At 37.0% G+C, this 24643-nt stretch overlaps 3 pseudogenes; 2 read left to right on the top strand and 1 right to left on the bottom strand.

Moving 5' to 3' along the window:
* Nucleotides 1-5374: 5374 nt before the first annotated feature.
* On the bottom strand, nt 5375-5951 carry LOC101713736 (HUWE1-associated protein modifying stress responses pseudogene; annotated as a pseudogene).
* Nucleotides 5952-11687: 5736 nt separating this feature from the next.
* On the top strand, nt 11688-14298 carry LOC101724758 (ewing's tumor-associated antigen 1 pseudogene; annotated as a pseudogene).
* A 7978-nt stretch (nt 14299-22276) lies between these two features.
* Nucleotides 22277-23134, top strand: LOC101725125 (olfactory receptor 2AE1-like; annotated as a pseudogene).
* Nucleotides 23135-24643: the final 1509 nt, after the last annotated feature.

The following is a 24643-nucleotide window of genomic DNA, read 5'->3' on the forward strand; positions in this document are numbered from 1 at the left end:
ATCTTAAAGCCAATTGCCAATGACAGCAATTGTTCCCACCCACCAGTGCCTATGATGTCACCAGATCTGCATGCTAGAGCCTTTGAGTCTGAAATGATGTGTAATTTTTTACAGAGGGATAAACCAGGCCCAATGAGGTTGATTCCAAGTACTACAGTCAAGAATGTCATCATTTGTCACTGGTTTAAATTGAAGCCAAGTATCTTTGATTTTTAGTGTGACAGGGTGAGCAACCTACAGAGACCATGTATGGGATGAAAATGAATGAGGTTCTGAATGAAGTTATCAAGTGAGTGACATGTAACACCTGTTACTTGGCTCTGCCACTCAGAGGACACGCCCCTTCTTACTCAACCCTTGCCACCAATCAATTCTCACAATGACAGCAGAACTCAGGACAAGGACAAGAGACTTCAAATATAGGGCTTTCCAGACAGCACTAGAATGGGGAAGCCAAGTCAGAGCCTCTCTCTAGGCAGTGGAGATTGTAACCAACTTCATCAATTTATCAACATTTAACAAGCTCAAAATCTTCACAAACAGTATATAAGTAACAATCAATTTTAAAATTAACTTACTCTCTGGAATAAATATCTGCCAATTTAAATAGGGAATTAAGAAGGATTCTTGAAGGCTATGTAGGAGTATGAGATGGGGCCACAGGTCTATTTTTGCACCTGGGCTGCCAGAGGGCAAAGAGGACATGGCACTCACAAGCAGGACTTTTAACCAGCAATCCTCCTTTCCTCAAGAAGAAACACACTGTCATGCATGGTAGGATAGGTGATCTATTTAGGTTTTCCCATACCACCTTATAAACAAAATGTATCAGTGCCACAAAGGAAACTGGCTTGGAAAGGTTAAAGCACACTGCCCAAGATTATACAGGGAATATGGCCTATGGTAAAGTCTGAGCACTCTTCTAACCATGTGAGTCAAGGGTACAGCAAGTCCCAAATCATCCATCTTCTAGCCTGCTTATCCAGATTGGGGAAGGGGGGCCACATGGCACGACCCCCTTTACACAAATAAAATCTCATGTATTTCCTAGTATCTTTTTTGTCTTTTTGAGAGTCTCTCTGTGTAAACCCTGGCTGACCTTGAAATCATGATAATCCTCCTACCTCAGCATCCTGAGTACTGGAATTACAAGCATGTACCACCATGCCACCAGGATCCTAATGTCTTTAAAGAAAATCCTCTTTTTATCCCACCCCAAAGTTATACAAAAAGGAGTTTGTGGGAGTAAAGACACTCTAAATCTACAAACATAGTGGTATAGTGGTAAAGAGGATAAATTTTTGAGCCAGATAAATCTAGATTATCTATTCTACTACTTACTAATCTGCACTATCTTAACCAGTGAGCCTTCATCAATAAAATGGTAATATTCCAGGGTATGGATTAAGTGAGACTCCCCTTACCATGGTACAAAGTACACATTAAAAAATAGTTCTCATGGGATCACCCTCAGGTTCCAGCAGATCCCAGTTGTTCTAACACAAGATTCCTGTTAGCTCCTCTAGACACACAGGTTATGATTCTTCTCTACTTGTAGTCTTCTCTACTTGTAGTCATCTGAGGACCATAATTGTTAACCTTTCCAGATATTCTGTCTTCACTGTGCTATATTTCCATTTCAGACCTCTGTGTTAACCCCTGTAGTAAATTCTGAATACACCTGTATCAGATATTTTGCTAAACTATGTAAAAGCCTAAAGGAACAAGAGAGGGCCTTTGCTCAAGTAACAGCCAAAAGACAGTCATGGAAATAAACTGAAGCCCCATTTAAGGAATACTCTGGAAATAGGAAAAACCACAGGAGAAACTGGAGAAAAGCTGAGTAAGAAGTGGCATTTCATCAGTCTTCCAGGATGAAGAGGTAGGGTAGGAGGGCTTGTAAGGGGAGCATGAATTTACTCAACAAATTAAACAGTATGGCTACAATATCTGACCCCAGGTCAAGAAAGGGCCTTGTAATGCCTCGTCAAGTCTGCACTTGCTCCAGTAGATACAGGGCACTCATGCAAAGACAGACTAGTGATCAAGTCAGCTTGGAAAGAAGAAGCCAGAGCACAGACTATGCCAAGCCCAAGCTCAGTTCCTCCACAGGGCCATTCCTCAGCCCACCCTAACCTGCACTGTGAGGTGCTCCTTTCTATCCTCCAAATATCTTGCATATGTCATCTTCAAGACCTTAGAATAAGTCAACCTACTATATGTTTGCCTCAACAGAAAAAAATAAAGCACTCTTTACTGGTTTATCTATTCTTAGAGACTGCACAGGCTCCTGAATGACTATAAAAGATGACATATATTGACTGTTGTTGGGGCAGAAGGTCAAGTCTGGTTTGAACCATATTCTGAGACAAGTATTTATGAAACACTTATGTTTGATACCCTGGAAAGAAAGTCTAAAAGAGAAGTAGCCATCTAGAATTCAGAGATGACCCTGCATGGCCTTCTAAAGGCCACAGGCAGGGCTAGATAGCTGGGACATCTAACTCAGGTCAATGAAAGAACCTAAGGAAAGATTAGAGCCAAAGTAGCAGAAAAGAAATAGTTCTGGAAGAACAAGGACTACTAAAAGAAGAGTCACTGGAAAGTTAGGCAGAGAACTACAATGTAGTCCAGGTGATTTAGTCCACCTAAAGTACTGTTTACATAAAAAACAAGTTGATAATTTGGCTCTCAGTAAATTTTCAATGTTAAGAGGAGGAAATGACGAAAATCAGTTCATGTGTGTGTGAGTCTAACATCCAATGGCTAGGTCCCATAGTACAAAGAGAACAAGCAATACGTTATAGATAAGGGTCAAAATAAAGCACTGGATTAGTCTTAAGCCTGGATAGCCATTAAAGGAGTTTTGACTGAAACTTTCTGATAACCATTAGTGGATGTACTTTGATTGAAACTGTTTATCTAAATCTCTCCTGCTAAAGTGGGCTCAAGGTTAGTGAGGGTTATCCAACACTGGATCTTACTCATCTGTCACATCCTGTCTATGTGAAATGCTCTGCAAATGTCCCAAGTCTTTGTCATTTTTCCTCAAATTGGTACATTTTAGGTATCTATGGGTGTCTCTTATGGAGGTACTGGTGAGGTGAGTGTCTAGGAACTGATTAAAAAACTAATATAGGGGGAAAGTGTCCTATTTATAAAGGTAGGACATGAGAACATGACATTTGCTTTAATTATAAACTCAAGTTTGGCTCAACATACTCTTTTTCCCATGTCTCTTACTCTACCAAAATGTCATGAATTTAGACTCACTCTCCAATACAAAACTACAAAAGCTTCCATTTGCCCTCACTTCTAACTACAGATTTGACTTAAAATAAATTATATGCAAAACTGAATTCTGCTTAGTATTTACCCTAAGTAAGATGTTTCCAAGTACATTTTAAAAGATCACCTTGACAGTTTTTACTTGAATTTACATAAGGTAGTTAATCTACAATACTACTTAATAATGCTTTTAACGCAACTCAAATTTTTTCAAAGATTCAAATGAGACTTGTATTTTCCTCAATACACTTATGTTCATGAAAACCACTGGAGCATAAATCTCAGTGCAATTTGTTTCAATAGAGTCTTTCAAGGGGCCCTATTATTAAACAACACTGACTTAACAACATAAATTATAGGTATGACTCCAAAGAGTAAATTGTACTTTGTGTCTACCAAATTAGTGCTGTTATAAATCATTTCAGGGAAAATTATTTTTCAAAAAAGTATTATATTTAAACTTTATAAAACTCTTAACAGTTTAAATGTAAGTAAAATTTATAAATAGTCCCTTGTGCAACTACATCATCACTAAAACTCCCAAAGTTCAAAATAATAAAACACAGGTTCAAAATATTCAACTTTAGAAAATATACTGAGAGTTACAGTTTCCCAAAGAGGGGGGCTAACTTGTTGTTTTTACTATGTACCAAGTATATTCTGATCTTATAACAAGCTGGCATTTGTTGCTTAAATCTATTTCTACAAAACAGTAGTATAACATAGAAAAAGTAAGTATGGAATGAATCATAAATCTGAGACATGCTACCATAAACTAAATATGTTAAATATGCATACCTCTTGTAATTGTATTTGCAAACTTAAGGGGTAAATTTCAAGCACTAATTCAGTAGGAGCAGATCAATCATACTTTTGCCTGAGTTTCAAAAATTCTGAACAGTTTAATTCTTTTAACACATTAAAAATACTCTAGAGTGTTAAATACTCTGTCCATGTGACATAGGCTTTCTTGGAGTAATTTTTTTTTAACTTGCCATAAACTTGTAAGCCACACACACAAAAAATACTTTTAGGAGTATGGGAAAGAATCAAAGTATGCCAAAAGAGAATAAGAATTTCTGTAGGCATTACAGTTTCAATGATAGAAAAGACCACATATGTTTGTGTGCATGTGTATCTGTCACATTTTTATTACCAGGTTACCTTTTAGATGACTTATTCTATAGCCTACAAATATTAATTTTTGACAGGATTCGTAATCTAACTCACTAGTTACTTCTCAGTAGTTACTTCTTGCTTAATTATGTTTGACCCATGTTTTCAACTTGGTTTCAATCAGTTCTTAATTATTTTGTTGCTTTTTCTTTTAGCTGCAATATTGTATGTTGTCATACCGACGACTCCCCCACTTCTCTACATGGAAGTCTGTACTAGAGAGCAAGCAACCACAGACTTATCCCTGATGAGAAACCTCTCAGGCTTCTCCTTTAATCCTTAAGCCCCTCATCCAAGAATGCCTTCTGATAACAGTTCTAGCCTGGGAAGGCAGTGATGCATCTGCCCACAAGCTGCACTTCTGATCATCTTATCAAAGCAAGAAGGACCCAAAGGACAGCAGGAAAGAGGAAAATGGACCTCCTATCTCCTCTACTCCTTGGTCATCTATGTCCATCCTCTACAGCAAAGAAGATAATGGCAGATGCCAACAGCAGTTCCCAGGTCTGGAGCACTAACCCAACAATTACCTGCTTTACTTGCCTCTTGTGGACCAGGCTGCCCTCCAAGCAGCTATAAATGTAATAGAATTCTTAAGACACAAGAAATTTCTTAACTCAGAATCTGAGTAAGAAGACATGTACATCATATAATGCAAAGCAACAAATTCTAGTCAATGTTGCAGAAAGACTGTTACTGCAACATCAATCTGCTTGAGCTAACTTTTTAAAAACATTTTTAGGATGGCCTAGCTGTCAGTCAAAAATTGCCCTTAACTTACATTCTAGTTCATATATTTCTAGAGTGCTCACTGTAATAGACAAAAAGCAGACAATATATCTGGATCTATGCCTGAACATGAAAATGTGTTCACAGGCACACTCTTACCCATCTTTCCAAAGAAAAATATTTAAACGGCTTTACCATGCAGAGCTATGGCTTGCCAGAAGCTTTGTAAATCAGTCTCTAGAGAGGAGCTGTTTTCTGCTGAAGTAGCTGGGTTAGGGGACACTACAGTCAGTCTTGGTGGATCTCTAGTTTCCTGGTGGAGGAACCTTTCCACACAGGAAGCGGATCAAATCTTCTCTGTGAATAGTTCTGCATTTTTTAACCCAAGCCAACACATCCTTATTGCATCACTGACAGCCAATCTGAATTCCAATATCAAAACTTCTCTGATAGGTGCACAAGGTTTCTCAGTAGAGGTTGGTGACAGCGGTGGCTGCGTTTTGGAAGGGAACCCAGAGAGAAAGTCCTAGCTTCTGACACACTAGGTCTTTAGGGCTGAGCCAGGGCAGTGGCCCAGTTCTGGAAGAGGGACTACAGCTTCAGCTGGCTGTGCTCAGGCTGCCCAGGATCGCCACCTACTCCTGAGCTCCAGGGCAGCTGCTTGGCCTTGGCCAGGCAATGCAGGTCCCACTTGGAGAACAGTGGTCAGGCCCTTGCTCCTGGATCTCCGCCTCGCCCTCCTCCTTCTGCTCCTCCATCCCTGGTGGCCTCCCTGCCACCACAGCCGCCACCGCGTCCTCCTTAGGCGGGGCCTCCGCGGGACCATCTTCCTCAGGGGCCCAGAGGAGGGACCGGCGGCTGGCGGCAGTGCCTCCGGGAGGCCTGAGACCCCTATGACCCCGCCCTGTTGCCCTGCGCAGCCCGGGATGAGCCCCTCCCTACCCTGACCTGGGCCCCGCTGGCGGCTCTGGAGCTCTGCTACCGCCCTCCTCTGCCACCGCCTGTGGCCTCCCTGGGGCGCTGCAGCCAGCAGAGCCCTCTGCCCCACCAGTCCTGTGCCACCAAGCCACCCCCCTTTCCTTTGATATTTGATCATTTGATTATGATGCATCTTGGTAAACCCCTCTTCGGACTGAATTTATTTGGTAATTTCTGAGGTTCCTAAATTTGTTTGTTATCTTTCCTGGAGTTTGCAAAAATTTTTGACATTCTTTGTTTAAATGTTCTTTCTCAGCCTTTGTCACTGTTCTTAAACTAATGTGCAATGTTAGTTCACTGGATGGTGTCCTATGATTGCTATAGGCCTTGTCAGTATTTACAATTTTTCCTTTTTATCGCTCTGGTTGGATGCTTTTAAAATTGAATATAATTTGATAAATAAAATCATATATTTAAGGCATGAAACATCATGGTTATGTATATTTATGAATAATTACAACAGTCAATCTAATTAAAGTATCCATCATCTCATATATTTATAGTAATCTTAATTTCTTCTGCTTAAAAATATGTTATAATACTTCAGGCCTGGCTAGGTAAAAAAAATTTTCTTAAGCAAAAAAACCCACAAAACTGTGTTCAGCATGTCATACCCAGAGACAAATGGAAAGGGTAAAGTGAACACCAGTTAAATTAATGATTTCTTGATATCTATACATTAATGTGATTTTGAAAATACAAAAATATGGTAATATCATATACTGCATACTGCTTTGAAACCTTTTGTTTCATTTAATGGAATATAGTGAATACCTTTTCACCTCAATTAACTCATGTCAACCACACAATCTCCTAGTGATATAATTAATAATTTTTTTCCATCACCTGTATTGCCCTCCTTTTGTTCCCTACTTCCCCTTTATTCCATTCTTCTTATCTAATAGTCTTTTGTCTTCTTTCATGTCATCTTTTTTAGATTCCACATAGTAAGGAAAAAACATTCAATACTTCTCTTTCCAAATCTCGTTTATTTCATTGAAAATAATGTTCTCCAATTTCATCCATTTTCCTGCAGTGACAGTTCTTCTTTATGGCTAAATAATACTTCATTGTGTATTTATACCACATTTTCTTTATCCATTCAGGCTCATTGCATTATCTTGGCTACTGTGTCTTGGCTATTGTGAACTATGCTAAAATAAACATAGATATACAGGTGTCCCTACAAAATACAGAATACTGACTTTTAATTCTTTTGGAGTATATACCAGAGAGTGGTATAGCTGGATCACACCTAGGGTACTTCTATTTTTAGCACATTGAGGCACTTCCATACTGGTTTCTCTAGAGGCTGTGCCAATTCACTTTTCCAGTCCTTAGTCTCTTCAAGGCCTTTATAGTGAAGGGAAGATGGATTTTGTGAAAGGCTGTTTCTGGACCAATTGAAGTGAACACATGATTTTTATCTTTGATTCTATTTATGTTGTGTGTTATGTTTATTGATTTGTATATGTTGAACCATTCTTGCATCCCAGGAGTGACCAACTTGATCATGTTATATGATCTTTTTAATGTTCTGTTGAATTGATTTTAAAAATATTTTTTAAGAATTTCTGCATCTATATTCATCAAGAATATTGGTCTATAGTTTTACTTTTGTGTTGTGTTCTTGTTCAGATTTGATATCAGGCTGATATTGGCTTCATAGAATGAGTTTGGATGCATTTTTTTTTCTGTTTCATAGACTATTTTGAGGAATATTGGTGTTAATTCATGTTTAAATATCTGGTAAAATTCAGTTGTGAAAGTGTTTAGCCCTGGGATTTTCTTTTTTGAGAGACTTTTTATTACTGCTTCATTCTTATTGCTTATTTTATGTCTGTTTGGATTTTCTTTTTTAACATCCTCTTGGTTCAATATTGTTGGGTAATGTATGTGTACAAATTTATCTCTTTCCACTAGACTTTTCCAATTTATTCAACTATAGATTTTCAAATAGTCTGTAATGATCCGCAGGATTTCAGTCTCTAGTTATTAAGACAGGTTCACCTCTGTAAGTGACTTGACCTTTTTCCTCTACAACTTACAATAGTCTTTTCTTGTTTTGTACTCTTGCTGTTCAATGTGACATAGGGAGTGTATATATATATATATATATATATATATATATATATATATATACACACACACACACACACTTCTCTTCTATTCTGGAACAGACTCAATGAGAAAACCAGGGCTGTGTGATAGAGCTGGCTAGGGGCTCAAACCTGGTAGACTTGTGTACTCTGTTTCATGTACCATGATGCAGTTGGCTAATCTTAGTGTTGTGCCATCTCTGTTGGTCAGAATGCAGAGCAATCAATGGTCAAGATCCACAAACTGTTTGCTATGAGCCTTATCATTATTTTTTGTTTTTAACTGATCCCACATGGTCTATTGTTTCTCTGGGCATGAAACAGCAGTGAGTTTCATGGAGAGGATTACAGACTAGTGAGGAATCTGAATATTTGCCTTCAATTTACTTATGTCACTGTAGAAAACAGGGTTCCGGGAGAATCCTCTGTGAAGGGCCCTGCTAGCTTGGAGCCAGTGCAGTGTAATTGAAGATAACTGTTTCTCTTATCCTTCAAACACAGCTTTTCTCAGTTCTGCAACCCCACCAGGTATCTCACTCTCACTCCAGAGTTTTGGAATATTCAAGAGTGCTCTTGCCCGAGGACAACTTCTAGTTATATTTCTCTGGAGGAGGGGTAATACAACTGTGGAACTATTTTACCATCTTGCTGCATTCATGCTTTTGATGGAATCAAGAGTTTTGTGAATTACTGCTCAGGGTTTTTTGTAGAATGTCGCTGAATTGGGATTTGTCTAAAGTATTTATCTTGATTAGAGTGAACTTTGGGGGTTTGGGAAGGAAATTTCTGTATGGATAAATCTACTCTAATCGTGTTTCTTCTGAGGGTACTTATCATTAACATGATTTATCACTATTAATGTTAACCTTGACGACATGGCTAAGAAAGTACTTGTTGAAATTCTCTATCTTAAATACTATCTTTATCCCCGGCATTCCAGATTGTGCTATTTGGAATGAAGCCACTATACTCATTCTATACTTAAAAAGTAATACTACTTTTAAATTAAATACAAACTTTTTTTATAATTCTACAAGGGATACCTATTTTTGTTACTTATTCAATCACGTTTTATATCAGTATGGATGTAAATGTTGTACTTTGGGTTGCATACTTATTTTATACTTTGAATTATAATCAAGTAAAACTTTGTAACAAATTTATCTGACTTTTACCACTTGAAGCTCTTTAAATTAGTCCCTGTATCACTTTGGCATATTCCATCATTGCATTTTTATCTTGCTTCATTCAGAGAGAGAGAGAGAATTCTTCCTTAATTTCTGGCACTATAAAATTTTCTAAGATCATCTTGTGTGTTTCCTGCTCTTATCATAGAGTCAGCCATTTCTCCAAGGATCTCTACATTTATTTGTAGAGTGGTATTAGAAATTAATATCTAGATGCTAGATATTTGTAATTCTATTGGCATTTCATTGCTTCTATACCCCTTTCATTGACAGAGAAGGAAATGTATTTGTTGATACTAACACATGGATATACTTATATCTGTAAATATTTATCCCTAACCATCTCATTTGTATGTAGCTAAACAGGAGTTTGTACTGACATCTCAACTTCAATCTATTGTCACAAACATCTTCCACCTGTTGTTTATCTCTAATCTTATACTCAACCAGTGAGAAATCTGCCTCTCTTCATCCATCCTCTATTTCATTAATTTTTCAGTTCAATACATGTGATAATGGTTTCAAAATTCTTAACCTGTACCCCATATATCAAAATTATCAAGTAGCATACAATAATTAAGTACCTTTTACCTTCAATTTTACAAACTCCACTCATTTCCAAAATTACTTAGGTCAGTATCTTTCACATCAGTCCCTTTCACTGCAGTTATTTCAGAGCTTTTAAACATTTATATTCTTTTGTCACAATCTGCATTCTGTATTAGAATAACTTAACCTCCTGCTATGGTTTGAATATGGATTTTTGCCCCAAATTCATGCTGAAATTTAATTTCCACTCTGAGGTGTTAAGAAGGTAGAGGCTGCACTCAAGTATAGTGTTTTTATAAGAGAGGTCTTCATAAGTGATATAACATTGATAAGGTCATGATGATGGAGCCTCCACAATTGAATCCTTGTGGCTTTAAAAGATGGAGAAATATCAGAACATACAGACAAACATACAAACTCCCTGTCTCTTGCCACATGATATCTTATGACACACTGAAACTCTGCCAGCCAAAAGATCCTTTGACCTTTCACTTTCACAATCATGAGTACCAATAAATCTCCTTTCTTTATAACTAGCCTAGGCTCTGGTATTGTTTTACTGCCAGCAGAAAACACACTAACTCATCTAAGTATCTTTATAGATTTTGCATATATTTCTTTTTTTGTACTATAAAGTTCAATGTATTTCACAAATACATAATGTCATGTATCCACTGTTACAGCATCATATAGAATAGTTCCACTCCATAGAGCAATATAAGCATTCTTACTCAATACAGTAATCTTAACTCATTCTAAGCAATACTCTAATGTCCAAACACAGAAAATGAGAGTGATAAAAGTTCCTAAACAATCCTCCTGCTATCTTACCAACTAACATTAAATTCAATCATTGAGGGGCCTGGGATTTAGCTCAGTGGTTTTCCCACCTGTTGCGCAAGAGCAAGGAACCAAGTTCAGTCCCTGGTACCAAAAAAAGAAAAAAAATTCAATAATTGAAGGCAACTGACTTTCATAAGAATCTATTTTTCCTTCAATCAGAGCTGGACCTCAGAAGCCATTTAGACAAATATACAACCTAGAAACTCCCTGGCACAGGAAGAAAGCCTGACTGCTGGCAACCGAGCTGAGCATATTTCCTGTCATCACTGGCATAGACATAGAAACTTACAAACTGTGTTCCTTATATTTAGTTCACTTATCCCACGTTGGGAGTAAATTTACATTCTTATCTATTAGAAGAGAAATGATAAACCACCTCCATTTTGTTTTTCTTTTTAAATTGAATGATATAATGGCTGCAACAGCGTCAACTGCTTTGAAAGTAATGGAGTGAGGCTATCCACACCATTACTTTCAGCCCCAGATTCTTGCCAAATCCACCCAACAGACACTGTAACTTAGGTCAGTGATTTGCTCATTGTGTTTACAACTTTACAGAGACTTTTAAACTGTCCCTTTTTAGTCTACACAAGCATACACATTCGAATATAAGGACTAGATGTCAGAAGTTTCAAGAGGGGAATCTAAGATCAGCTCTACTTTTTGGAGCTCAAAAATATTAGCTCCAATGTTTCATGGCCTTTGAACATTTTTTCAAAAATCTTAATTTCAGAAAAAATGGTAGCGGCTATTGGCGCGGAGTCTGATTTGTAGTGTTGTTGCTTCGTTCTCCTTGCAAAATGTGAATGAAGCGGCCGGTGGTGAGGGACACCTAGGTATGAGTTGGCGGAGAAAATATAGGGGCATCCCCAGCCCGAAGAGCACGCTGCGCAAAACTGCAGCGCCTGAGGAAGTCAGCTCGGTGGTTGAGCCGGGGAGGAGGCAGTTGAGGTCCGCCCGCCCCTAGTATCCCTGGGGGCATGGACTGCGGTCTCCAGCAACCCCTTGGAGCAGTAAAAGTAACCCGGAGGAAAAGTATGAAACACCACGGAGAATGCTGAAAATGGATTTGTTATCATGTACCTTCAGTTCTCCAAATGATCCAGATGGGCAGAATGATATCTTTTGGGAACAAAATTCTCCAATGACAAAACAGTTAGGTAAAGGAAGAAAAAAAAAATTTCTGCCACAGATAGTGATGTGATTTCACATATTATTAATCGCATTGCTCCTCAGGATGATAAATCAACAACAAATTCTATGCTGGGCATTTGGATTGGTGCAACTGCTATTTCTTGTACTCCCAGTGTAGCAAAAGAAAAATCAAAACTAAAAATCAGCTGCATAAAGTTAAAAACAAAAAAACAAGAAAAAGAACTTATGAAATTGGCTAAACAATCTGATAAAAATATGGAAGAGCTAGATGTGATTCAAGAACAAATCAAGAAGAATCATGATTTTATCCAGATAATTTCAGACTCAGAGACTGTGCGTAATTGGAAAAATTGTATAGAAATGCAGTCATCATGTGATATAGTTCCTGAAATAGATAATGTTGCAATAAAGAAGCCAATGGAAGGAAACACTGCAATATCAGTGGCAAATGATCAAACCAGCAGTCAAAAGCCATTTGACCAAAATGTTGAAGCAGCCTTTAATGCAATTTTTGATGCTTCTACTCAGAAATGTAGTGGACAGCTAAGCCAAGGTCTGTCAGATGGTTTTTTGTACAACAGTTATACTACTTTTGGAAAAAAAAGTGCTTTGACAAAGGAGAATATCATTGCTAATGAAACTCTGGTCACTGAAAAACAGACAAGTAAAACCCCAGTAGCAGTTTCTCCTCAAGTAGATACTCCCACAATGACAAAATCATACGTGACTTCCAAAACTAAGGGACCGGAAGGATCTGATAAGCACATGGGTGCATTTTCTACCAGTGATTTTGAGGAAGATTGGGAAAGCTTACTAGGAAATGAACTTTTTGTTATGCAAAATGTCAAAATGCTTGAACTTTTCCCTTCTAAAACTGCCCAAGTTAACAGTACATCAAGACCAAATGTAAGTCTAGATACCAGGTTAAGAGATTCAAAAATACTACAAGATCTTCCTTCAAACACACATAATGGAGAACTGATAGATGCTAATAGAAAATACAGATTTTCACAAAATCCAAACAGTAAACCAAGCAAATTACCACTCACTGGAAACAAAATGAAATTTGACAGAACATTCAATAAAATTGTTACTCAAGACAAAACTCAGGACTCTGCAGTTGAATATAACTTGACAAAAATAAAAGAAAATGTTCACATGAACTTTACTTCTAATATAAATGCTTCTGAAAAGTCTTTTTTGAACACAAGATCCTCTAGCGAACCAAAACATAAGCCCATTTTTAAGCATTCTTTCAAAGCATCTGTTAATATTGATTCTTTTGGTTCTGCAACTTTAGTCAATGAAACCAGTGTTGGTAACTCAAATCAAGCTAATGCATCAAAGTTCGATTCTTTTTTTGATGATTGGAATGATCCATTATTTGCTAATGAAATTACTAAAGCATGTCATAAATTAGAGACGACTTGGGAAGCAAATGATGTAGATGATGATTTGTTATATCAAGCATGTGATGATATTGAAAGACTTACCCAGCAACAAGAGATAAAGGACAGCAAGAGTACTCTTGAGATCAATAATAATTCTAAACATGGAGCCCAAAACATGTCTACTGTATCTAAAAGAGGAAGTCACTTGGCACAACCAAAGCATTTGAATATGGACAGCATTTCAGTGTAGACATCTTTCTTGAGAAATAACTCACAAATTGTTAAACCAGTGAAGATAGAGAAACAGAAAATGTGTGGAAATTCTCCACATGTTTTGGGTGCAACAACAAATTTGACTATGTACCCTAAGAACTCAAATTGTGAGATCAATAATGTGCATGTGTCTTGGAATAATTCTGATGTTCCAATACATGTGACTAGTTCCGAATCAGTTCTTTCAGGAAGTTCAAATCATACTAGCTCAGAAATTGTTACTAGGGAGAAGTCAAGTACACAGAGACTATCCTGTATGATCATAACAGATGAAACTCAAAGTGACCATAACAAAATGGATAGATCTTCAAAGTATACATTTACAAAGCTGAAAAATTCTCACATTCTTTCTCAGTTCAGTCAAAATTGTATAGCAGGACATATGACTGCTACCAAAATTACTCATAGTCTAGAGAAAAAAAAACTGTCATCTCACTGAAGACTGACCCACAGCAATCTTTGATTAAACTTTCTGAATCTTTGAAACAGTCTTCAAAAGAGGAAGAAGAAAAAAATAGAAAGTATTCTCCTGAAGAAAATCAGAGAAAAAGGCAAGAAGCATTGGTTCGAAGAATGGCCAAAGCTCAGGCATCATCTCTAAATTCAGTTCCCATTCAGTTTCTTCAATGAAATATTAGCTGCAAGATAAAAACTGTTAATTAACTATCTATGATAGGAAGTATTTTGTTTTATTTCTCTGTGAGAAACAGTACTAACTTATAAAGCATGGACTTGTGCTTTGGTATTAAATCAATGTTTGCAATGATAAATGAAACTTTGGAGATATATGTGAAACTAATTATAAGTAATAGAAATTCAGGAACATTAAGAATTATGTAATAAAATTATGCACAGGAATATAGTAGTAGTTTTAAATCTTATGCATGCAGAGAACCACCCAACAAATAAGTAATTTACTAATTTTCTGTTGTAATGTCTTTTCCTAATACTACAGAGCTTCAACTTCTAAGTTAATAGAGATTACTTTTATAGTTTTATTTTCAGTAGCTGTTGCTTAAGGTTGCTTAAGTAGCTTGTTGTTCATACATTTCCAGTTTTTGATTAATACTTCCATTATCCTAGGAACATGCTCGGTAAGAAATGAGAACTTCAGTTTTATTTGTAAGGAAATTATTATTTTCAGTTCTTAGTCAAAGTAAATTTGAATTTTAGTATTTCTAAACTGAGTTTGGAAACTCTACCATTTTTAGGAAAAACATTGGTTAAGGAAGTCTAGGAAAAGAATGATGGAATAGCTATACTTGATAGGTAATTTAGTGTCATTAATGTTTAGAACTGGCAGAAATTTAAATATCTGATCTACATTATTGTATGGATGAGAAAAGTTACTACTGTTATTTTCAAAGTCACAGAAAAATTAAAGCTGTACTTGTATTAGAATGCTCTCTTTGAATACCTAAACTGTTAATACCATTTGCTTCAAACTAGTAGTCTATAAAATAATTTGAGGGGATGTTAATAATTTTACACCACAAAGAATATAATTAAAAGCACATGAAGGACAAAAAAAAAGTCTTAATTTCAGAAATAACTGCCTTTGAAAGGTGGGTTGCTAACTGTGTCCTGAGAGATGTGTTTCCTATTGCACTGCTGGGTCACTCATCACGGCTGAGACATAAGTAACACTGCACAGAAAATTCTACCAATAGAAAAAAAAATACCCCACTAACTTGATTTAATCAGAAATGGTTCTGAAGCATGCAAATAAGGTTAGTGTCTAATTATTTTTCCATTTTTAAAATCTCCATCAAAGCTTATTAATTCTGAAAAGTATTCTAAACAATGAATTCTGATTTTCAAAATGGGGACCTGGGATATTATGCAGGGGATTTTTCTTTTCCAAAGTAAACTTCTTCAGAAGGTAGATTTTGTATGAAAGGAGACAGCCATCTACTGCAGTCAGTATATGAAGTGACGGAATCAGATCCAGGAAGGATATGGGAAAAATAAGTATCACTCTCTGTTTTTCTGAAATTGCCATGATATGAAAAGCAAATCTTTGTAGGAGAAAGAGGAGGGAATGCTGATTGCACAGAGCTCATTATAGTGTCTAAAATAACTTTGAAACTTACACATGTTCATTCAATAAATGTCCAAAGGCAACTACCACAGTATATTTCTGTTCTGTCTTATTTTCATTGTTCCATATTTGAAAGTTTTTCTCTGCCCACACATTCTTAGAACATTCTTGGAGATAAATTCTGGAAAAGTCAGCATCTGTCTTCTTTTTCTTATGGTTCTAATAATATTTTAGCAAAAATAAACAAACAATAAGGATCAAATAAGACAGAAGTGAGGAAACCAATGCTAAAGTGGCTATTGAAGCATAGAATATAAAAATTGAGCATCATCATAAGTCCAGCAGATAGAAGTTGGCGATGTTGAACTAGTCTTTGCAGAACATGGTGAAGAGGTTAGGTTAGGAGACATGCTTCTTGTCCCCTCAATAAAAGCAGCAGATACGCGACTCCTTGGGTTTCAGAAGATCCACAGAAAATTTCTTAGCCTGTACTCTTCAGACTTTTTATCATCTGGAATTCATATCTTCTAAAGAATTGACTTATGAAATTACATTTAACAATAAATAGTAATTAATTGGTTAATTTTATATGTTGTCTAGGACACGACACCTAGATACTTCTTAGACTCTAGTCTGGAGACACCTAAGACATGTATATATTTAATCATTTTTTATAAAAATGACATAGCTATTATTCACCAAAGATATATGTGTGTGGATATAGAGAGAATGTATTTTCAACTAATCTTCTATTAGTTTGAAAAAGAAAAACAAATAACAACAACAAAAAGCAATATAGGGCAGAAAGTTAGAACTTAAGGACATAATAATGTTTCAAAATTAACAGCCAAATAGCTTCTTATGACACATATTTTGCTCCAGAGCGAAAAGCAAAAAAACAGAGGGATCAAAGAGAGTAAAGAAGAAGGAAAGGAAGGGGTGGGAGGGGGGAAGGAGGAGGAGGAGGAGGAAAAAGAAGCTCTCCGGGAAGTTATCAACACATCATCTTAGTTAATAAACTGCTTGTATGGCAGGAAGTATTGGTCTGAACATCTGCCATGTTCAGAAAGGTGAGGAAGTGGTAGAGGTGTAGGGTTTCTGCAGGTATGTGGTAAGGTTGGGTGAGAAGAGAGTCATCTTGCAGATCTCTTCACTGAAGTCAAAATGGCTTCAGCTGAACTTTGCCTTCTGAAAGGCATATAATCATCACACTTACTTATTATAATAAGTATAAGTACAGATAAAAAGAAAGATGATTAGCTAGTTTGGCATCTTTAAGATACAAAGACAATTTCCATTAGGCTTTTGAAATATGGGAAATCTCTAGAAATGTACAGAGTGCAGATGAGGAACCTTTAGTCCAGTCTAGCATGATTCATCTTAGAGATGAGCAAATGAAGGCCCTAAAGAATGCTAACGTCTAGACTGACATTCTGTTACTGCTTCTACTCTCTTCTATATCATGAAATTTTAAGATTCTCTCTGTTATGGAAATACCTTATTTCTCCATAAATTTTTAAAGATAATTTTGCAGGATATATCATACTAGGTTAGAAGACTTTTCAGAGTTTGAAACTTTTCACTTCAAGATCTCCTGACCTTTAAAATATGTGTTGAGAAGCCAGCTATAATTCTAGCTCTATAGGTGACTTGCTGCATTTCTCTAACAGCTTTTAAGATTCTGTCTTTAAGTTGAAATTCAGGGATTTTAACTATCATGTGTCTTTGGGAGTTTCTTTTCTGATTGCGGCTGTTTGAGGTCCCAAAGGCTTACTTATCTGTAAGTTCAATTTTTCACCATATTTGGAAAGTGTTCTGCTATTATTTCTGTAAACAGGTTTTTTTATGCCTTTTGTGCTGTCTTCTTATTTTTCACTAATTCAAATTAATATTAGATTAATCTTCATTGTGTCATGTAGCAGCTGTTATATCATCAATAAACAAAATGAAAACTGGTTTTTGAGCTTTAGCTCACAGTTTTAGGTTTTATGATTTTATAAAAACTTTATAAGGGTCGTATACTGTTTCCCTAATGAATATCTCAGTTCCTAACAAGTAGATGCAAGTTTGCAAGTATGACTTGCTTCCAGTATCCCTATTCATTAGATCAAAATAGCTTGGAAAAAAATTTTAAATGGAACATGGCGTTTGATTGAAAGTAAGCCCCTCAGCAATGTACTTGAAATATCTATGTGACAAGCAGAGAAAAATTACATCCCTGTAAATATTTCAAGTATTTTTTATCAAGAAAGTTTAGGAACTTTCAGATTGAGTGATTCAAGAGGCTCAGGAACTCTAAGGATCAAATATTGCATGACTAACTTCTCTGAAGTGCTAAAGCAGAAAACACAAAAATTCAATGTCTTGCTCAAATATTAATCATCTGTCTCTTCTGGGTACAAGGGAGGCAGTCTTAGAGATTCAAAATACATAAGAAAAAAGCATAATTGGTCTTCTGAGAAATAAGTGATAAATGAAGCTTATACACGTGGTATTTGTTTATAGTTGTGTTATAAGGCACACCGCAGTCTGTGTGAACATAAGAGAGTCAGTGAATGCACCTGGGAGAACCATGGAAGAGAGAGCATTTGAGAGGCTTTGAATGTGGGTTATAATACTGGATTCAAGTAAAACTGAATTTTTCTATTTTTTTATTGGTACATTTTAGGTATACAGTTTGTTTACATTTATCATTGGGTGTTTGTAATTGTACATGATATATCTTGGTTCTTATTTTTCCCCATTACTTTTGCGCCCTTCACCCCTCCGCCCTTCCTTATTTACATAGATTTCATTTCCTTTTATTTTTTCTTTTCTCATAGTTTTTCCTTTCCCTCTTTTCCTTTGCCCTTCCTCTCCCTTCACTCCTTCATCTCTGGACCTTTTTTCCTATTTCAAATTATCAATTATTCATTTTAATCATTTTAACCCTTGTTTACACTATCAGTTTCTCACACTAGAGAAACTATTCAGTATTTACACATGTGTGTCCTATTTATTTCACTTAAGAATATGGCCTAGATATGCATCCATTTAGCTATAAATGACTCTAGTTTTTCATTCTTTATGGCTGAGTAGTACTCCATTTTATAAAAAACCCCACATTTTCTTTATCCAGTTTCCAGTTGATGGGCACTTGGGCTGCTTCCAAGCTTTAGCTATTACAAACTGTGCTGCTATGAACATGGGTGCACATATATCACTGTGGTATGATTCTTTTAATTCTTTTGGGAAGATACCCAGCAGGGGAATAGCTGGATCAAATGGCACCTCTAGTCCTAGTTCTTTGAGGTTATCTCCATACTGACTTCCACAGTGGTTGCACCAGTCTGCACTCCCACCAGCAATGGAGAAGGGCTCCTTCCTCCCCTACAACTCTGCCAGCATTTCTTATTTGTTGATTTCTTGATAGAAGCCATTCTTTCTGGGGTGAGGTGGAATCTCAGTGTTGTTTTTCTCAAATGATGAGTGATGTTGAACATTTTTTCATATATTTGTTTGCTGCTTTTACTTCTTTGTCTGAGAAATGTCTGTTCATTTCAGATGCCCATTTTTGAATTGGGTCTTTGACTTTGGGGGTCTGATTTTTTTCAATTCTATATATATTTTAGATAGTAGTCTTTTGTCTGAGGTACAGCTGCTAAAATTTTTGCCCATACTGTAGGTTATCTGTTAGCTCTGTTGGTGGTTTCTTTTGCAGTGCAGAAGCTTTATAATAAGATGAGATCCCTGTTGTTGATTCTTTCTGCTAGTTCCCATGCTGCTGAGGTTTTGTTCATGAAGTCTTTTCCTATGCCAATGTCTTCAAGACTTCTACCTAACTTAACTTCCAGCAAGTTTAGTGTTTCTGTCTGTCGGATACTTTACATAGAAGACCCAAAATACTCTGCCAGAAGACTTCTAGACTTAATTGACAGATTTAGTAGAGTATCTGGATACAAGGCCAACACTCAAAAAAACAATAGCCTTCTTGTACACAAATAACAGACTCAGTGAGAGAGAAATTAAGGAAACAATTCATTTTCAATAGCATCCAAAAAAATGAAATATCTAGGAATCAATCTAACAAAGGAAGCAAAAGACCTCTACACTGAAAACTACAGCACTCTGAAAAAAGAGATTGAAGAGGATACAAGAAAATGGAAAGACATCCCTTGCTCCTGGGTAGGAAGAACCAATATAGTGAAAATGGCCATACTTGCAAAACTACTATATAGATTCAATGCAATGCCAATTGAAATTCCAAAAATATACTTCACAGAACTAGAGAAAACAATCCAAAAATTCATTTGGAACCATAAGAGACCTAGAATAGCTATAGCAATTCTAGGCAACAGAGACATGTCTGGGGGTATCACAATCCCCAACTTGAAACTATACTACAAAGCTACTGTGATAAAATCAGCATGGTACTAGCAAAGGAACAGACCTGAGGATCAGTGGAATAGATTAGAAGATGCAGCAACAACTCTAGACATGCTCAGCCACCTCATCTTTGACAAAGGAGCCAATACATAGGCTATTTAATAAATGGTATTGGAAAAACTGGATTTCAACCTGCCAAAGATTAAAACTAGACCCATACCTATCACCATGCACTAAATTGAGATTGAAGTGGATTAAAGATATAAAGCTGAATTTTTCTTCCTCCACAAATTAATTAAAAATATGCCTCCTGGACTTGAACCAGTCACCACCCTTGCCTCTATCACATTTATGCACCATACCTAATTTCTTATTCTTAATGGCACATTAGAGGGACAAGTGAACCTTCAAGACACCTGAAGGCAACAATTCTGATGTTTATGCAAAGTGATATTTCAGTTATACCTAAGGTAGCCAATGTTTAAGAACTGCTGGCCTACAATGTTCTAAAATCTCTGCATCCATTAATATTTAAATCTGTAAATCATCCTATTGTGGCTGATAGATTTTAGCCCAACTTTACAAAGGAAGGAAGAGAGACACAGAAGGATACTAAAGTTGCCCTCAGCTATCAGGTGGCCCCTGCGGTCACTTGGTAAACAGAGTCCAATCTTTGGTACTAAACCTTTGAGGCTGTGATTTGAACTGATGCATAATCTACCTCTGCTATTAGACTTTATAATTCCAACCAAAATTTTCTTAACAGAAGAAAATAAATCACTTTCACAAGTTGTAACCTAACAATTTCCTCCATGATAACTGTGTATTCCACTGCGAATCACCAGCTGGAATCTCAAATTACCTCAGTTACAGTTTTCCACTTCATGTAGCACAGGGAAACTTAATAAATGGAGAAGTTCCCTTTTTACAATGGAAAAGATAAGCACAGACCACATTGAGTTCTGAAAATGCTTTTCTCCTTTCAGATAATTGAGTTTTCTACTTATTGTCTTCAAGAGAATCTTAATTTTCCATGATGCCTCACAAGACTAAATGAAAATAATAACTTTCCAAACTCCAAATGACCATCTCTTCTGTTGAATTCACATCTACAAAAGACCTCAATGTAGTGAGTTAGTTAAGAAATGCTTATAGTAGATTTCCATCAAATTGATTGGTCTTTTGTTGGGAAAACATTAAAATGTACATCTATTCATTACTAGTTATGGTCAAGTTTGCAACTTGTAACATAGCTAAGTTTACTAAGTAATACATAGAAGGAAATAAATGAAAATCTCGAAATGTTGAGAAGTGATTCATAATACTGAAGATACCACAACAAGAAAAGTAGTTGATATATATTCCAGTATCCTGGAAGTAAAAATGATAGACTAGTTGTACAGTCATCTATCATTTGATGTCATATTCTTTTTTTAGCTGCACAAATAATTTTGTCTTGCTTCTTTTTTATTGTATGTTTGCAATACATACAGCGATGTTTTTTGGGCTCACTGGTACATGCATATCACACAGCTTGACCATTTTCAGTCACTTTGCCCCATCCCCCTTACCCCCCATGACACCCTTCTCCACTTCCAAAAAGCCTACCTTCTTGTTCCTGTCATCACTTGTTTGACAGACTTATTTGTATTTTAGGTTTCTCATATAAAAGAATATTTTACTTTCTCTATCTGACTTATCTCACTTAACACTATGGTCTCAAGATCCACCCATTTTCTTCACATGACATGATTTCATTCTTCTTTATAGCTAAATAACATTCCACTGTGTGTATGTACCACATTTTCTATACTCGTTCATCTGTGAATAGGTATCCAGTCTGCTTCCAGATCAATGTGATTACTGGCCATTGGTACCTTTTTAAAGAGTTTATTCACTTCATTTGCACATTTCTTGATTTGGTTATTTGATTTGGAAGGTTAATGTTGTTAGTTCTTTACATATTTTATATATTAGTCCTCTACCAGAATAGTGCTTGGAAAAATTTTTCCCATTCTTTAGGTTGTCTCTCCACTCTGTTGACTGTTTCCTTTGGCATGCAGAAGCTTTTTAATGTAAAGATGTTACAAAAGCTCACTTGTCCTTTCAGGACAATGGTGTTCAGCCATGGAGTGAAACAATGAGACTCTCACCACAGACTTCATTCTCCTGGGACTCTAGCCTGAATTCCACCACCTCCTTATGCTCATCTGCCTCATCCTGCTGGTTTACTTTTTGGCTGTTGTGGGCAATGCTGTCCTCATTCTCCTCATCCTGCTGGACTCCTGGTTCCACAGCCCCATGTATTTCCTGCTCAGCCAGCTGTCCTTCATTGACTTCACCTTGATCTCCACTATGGTACCCAAAATGGCCACAAACTTCTCAGGGAAGAGAATCATATCGCAAGTTGGCTGTGGAGCCCAGGTCTTTATTAATCAAATCCTGGGAATTGCTGAGTGCCTCCTGCTGACATTCATGTTTTATGACTGCTACATTGCCATCTGTAAACCCCCAAGGTACTTGGTCATCGTGAGCCATACCATCTGCACACAGATGGTCGTAGTGTCCTGGGCAGGAGGGGCAGTCACGTCCCCGGCTCATATGGCCTATGACATGCACCTCCCCATCCACTACCCTGGAGTGATCCCACACTTTCTATGTGAGGTTATGGCTGTCTTAAAACTCACGTGTGAGGACATTTCTGTGTATGTGAAGTCAGTGGTGGTCTCCAGCTTTCTGGTGGTTCTTGTTCCCCTGAGTCTCATTCTGGCCTCCTACACTCTCATCTTCCTTGCTGTCCTCTGCATGAGCTCTCTTGAGGGCAAGAAGAAGGCTCTGGCCATGTGCTCTTCCCACCTTTGTGTGTTCACCCTCTAATTTGGCCCCACCATATTAGTTTACATGAGACCTGGCTCCTCTACGACTCTCAAATTAAACCAGCCTCTCTTTATGTTCAATGCTATCCTTACCCCTATGCTTAATCTACTCATTTATTGCCTGAGAAACAAGGATGTCATAGCAGCTTTAAAGAATACAGTCACCAGTAGATGCCCCCTATGAAAGATGAAAAACCACTGGGATAGCTGTAGTTGATTACAATTTTATGAAGTCATATTTCTTTTAGTTGCTCTTAAGAGATTTAGGGCTTGACAAACCCTATCATAAGATCTATAGATGTTAGAGACCATTTGCTTCAATGCTCTTGCATGTCACTAAAAATAAATGGTAAAATAAACTATGGATGACGTCAAAGCAACATCCAAAGGATCACTTCTTCTGACTTAAAATCCTGAATATAAGTACTGCTCTCCAATTAGTACATTTTCACTCCCATGTGAGTGAGACACAAATATGTTCATCTCCCTAAGCATGCTCATGAAGAGGAAGGTCTAATCTTCTCCTCAGAACAAGACAATTGACATTGTTGGGTGGGCTCAGGACGTCAAACTTTCCAGATTGGTAGTCTGAATTGATATGAGATTAAAACCATTTGTTCTGCCTTGAATTGATGAAAGAGTCAGCTAACAAAATCACACAGCTGCAACTCAAGTCATTATGCTTCATGAGGGAAAGAAGAAAAACTTCCACTTTCTTGAACAAACAAGTATTTTTTCTCTGCACTTCTTTTCAGTTTATATTCATTATTGTACCTCAAATCAGACCATGTAATCTGTCCCTGACAATTGCAATGAAATAACAGCACCTCCCTGCTAGAATTGCTGTAGGGATTAAATCAGCTGAAATATGTGAATCCTTTGAGCCAATGCAGACAGGGAGTGAGTGCCATGTTATGCAGAATGTTCATTTGAAACCCAGCTATGCTCTTATCACTCATTGTGGAACAAAGACAACTCAGCTTTTTAAGGCCTTTTAGTCATCACATGTGGGGCCTTATGCTATATGTAATAAACATGAACCATAATTATTTTAGGCTGAATGCCTAAGGTTGGAATTTAAAATCAGGCTAGTCAAGAATGGGACAAAACATACACCCACACTTTTCTAGAATATAGATTAAATATAAACTTTTATCTAAAATGCAAGAGCAGAAAGTTAGTACTTTCCTAATAAAAATTTAGGAGTCAAATTTTAGGTCGTGTTGTGTTTGGATCAGAAGTGTCTCTGAAAAACTCATCTGTTGAAGGCTTAGTCCCTGGTGGAACAACATTGAGGGATGTGGCCTCTATGACTGGGTCATCAGGGCTAGGACACCACTAGAGTCACAGGGTCATTGGGCCCTAATATCAATGATGGATTGACCCACTGGCACACTCACAGCTTGATGGGCTACTGGGCTGTGGTGGACACCTCCAGAGGTGAGGCCTGCCCTAGCAGGGTATTCTCTCTCTCTCTCTCTCTCTCTCTCTCTCTCTCTCTCTCTCTCTCTCTCTCTCTCCATCGCTGCCCCTCTTCTGAGCAATGTGAGATGCTCAGTCTCCACCTGTCCCTCACTAAGATGTTCTGTACCCAGGAACCGTGGAACCAAGTAGCTATGGACTGAAACCTCAAAATCTGTGAGGCAGAATTAATCTTTTCTGCTTTATATTGATGTTTCTCAGATTTTGTCAC

Source organism: Heterocephalus glaber, unplaced genomic scaffold (genome assembly GCF_053883595.1).
Source record: "Heterocephalus glaber isolate CG9 unplaced genomic scaffold, H.glaber_assembly_v1.0 deba00001673, whole genome shotgun sequence".
Classification (NCBI taxonomy): Eukaryota; Metazoa; Chordata; class Mammalia; order Rodentia; family Bathyergidae; genus Heterocephalus; species Heterocephalus glaber.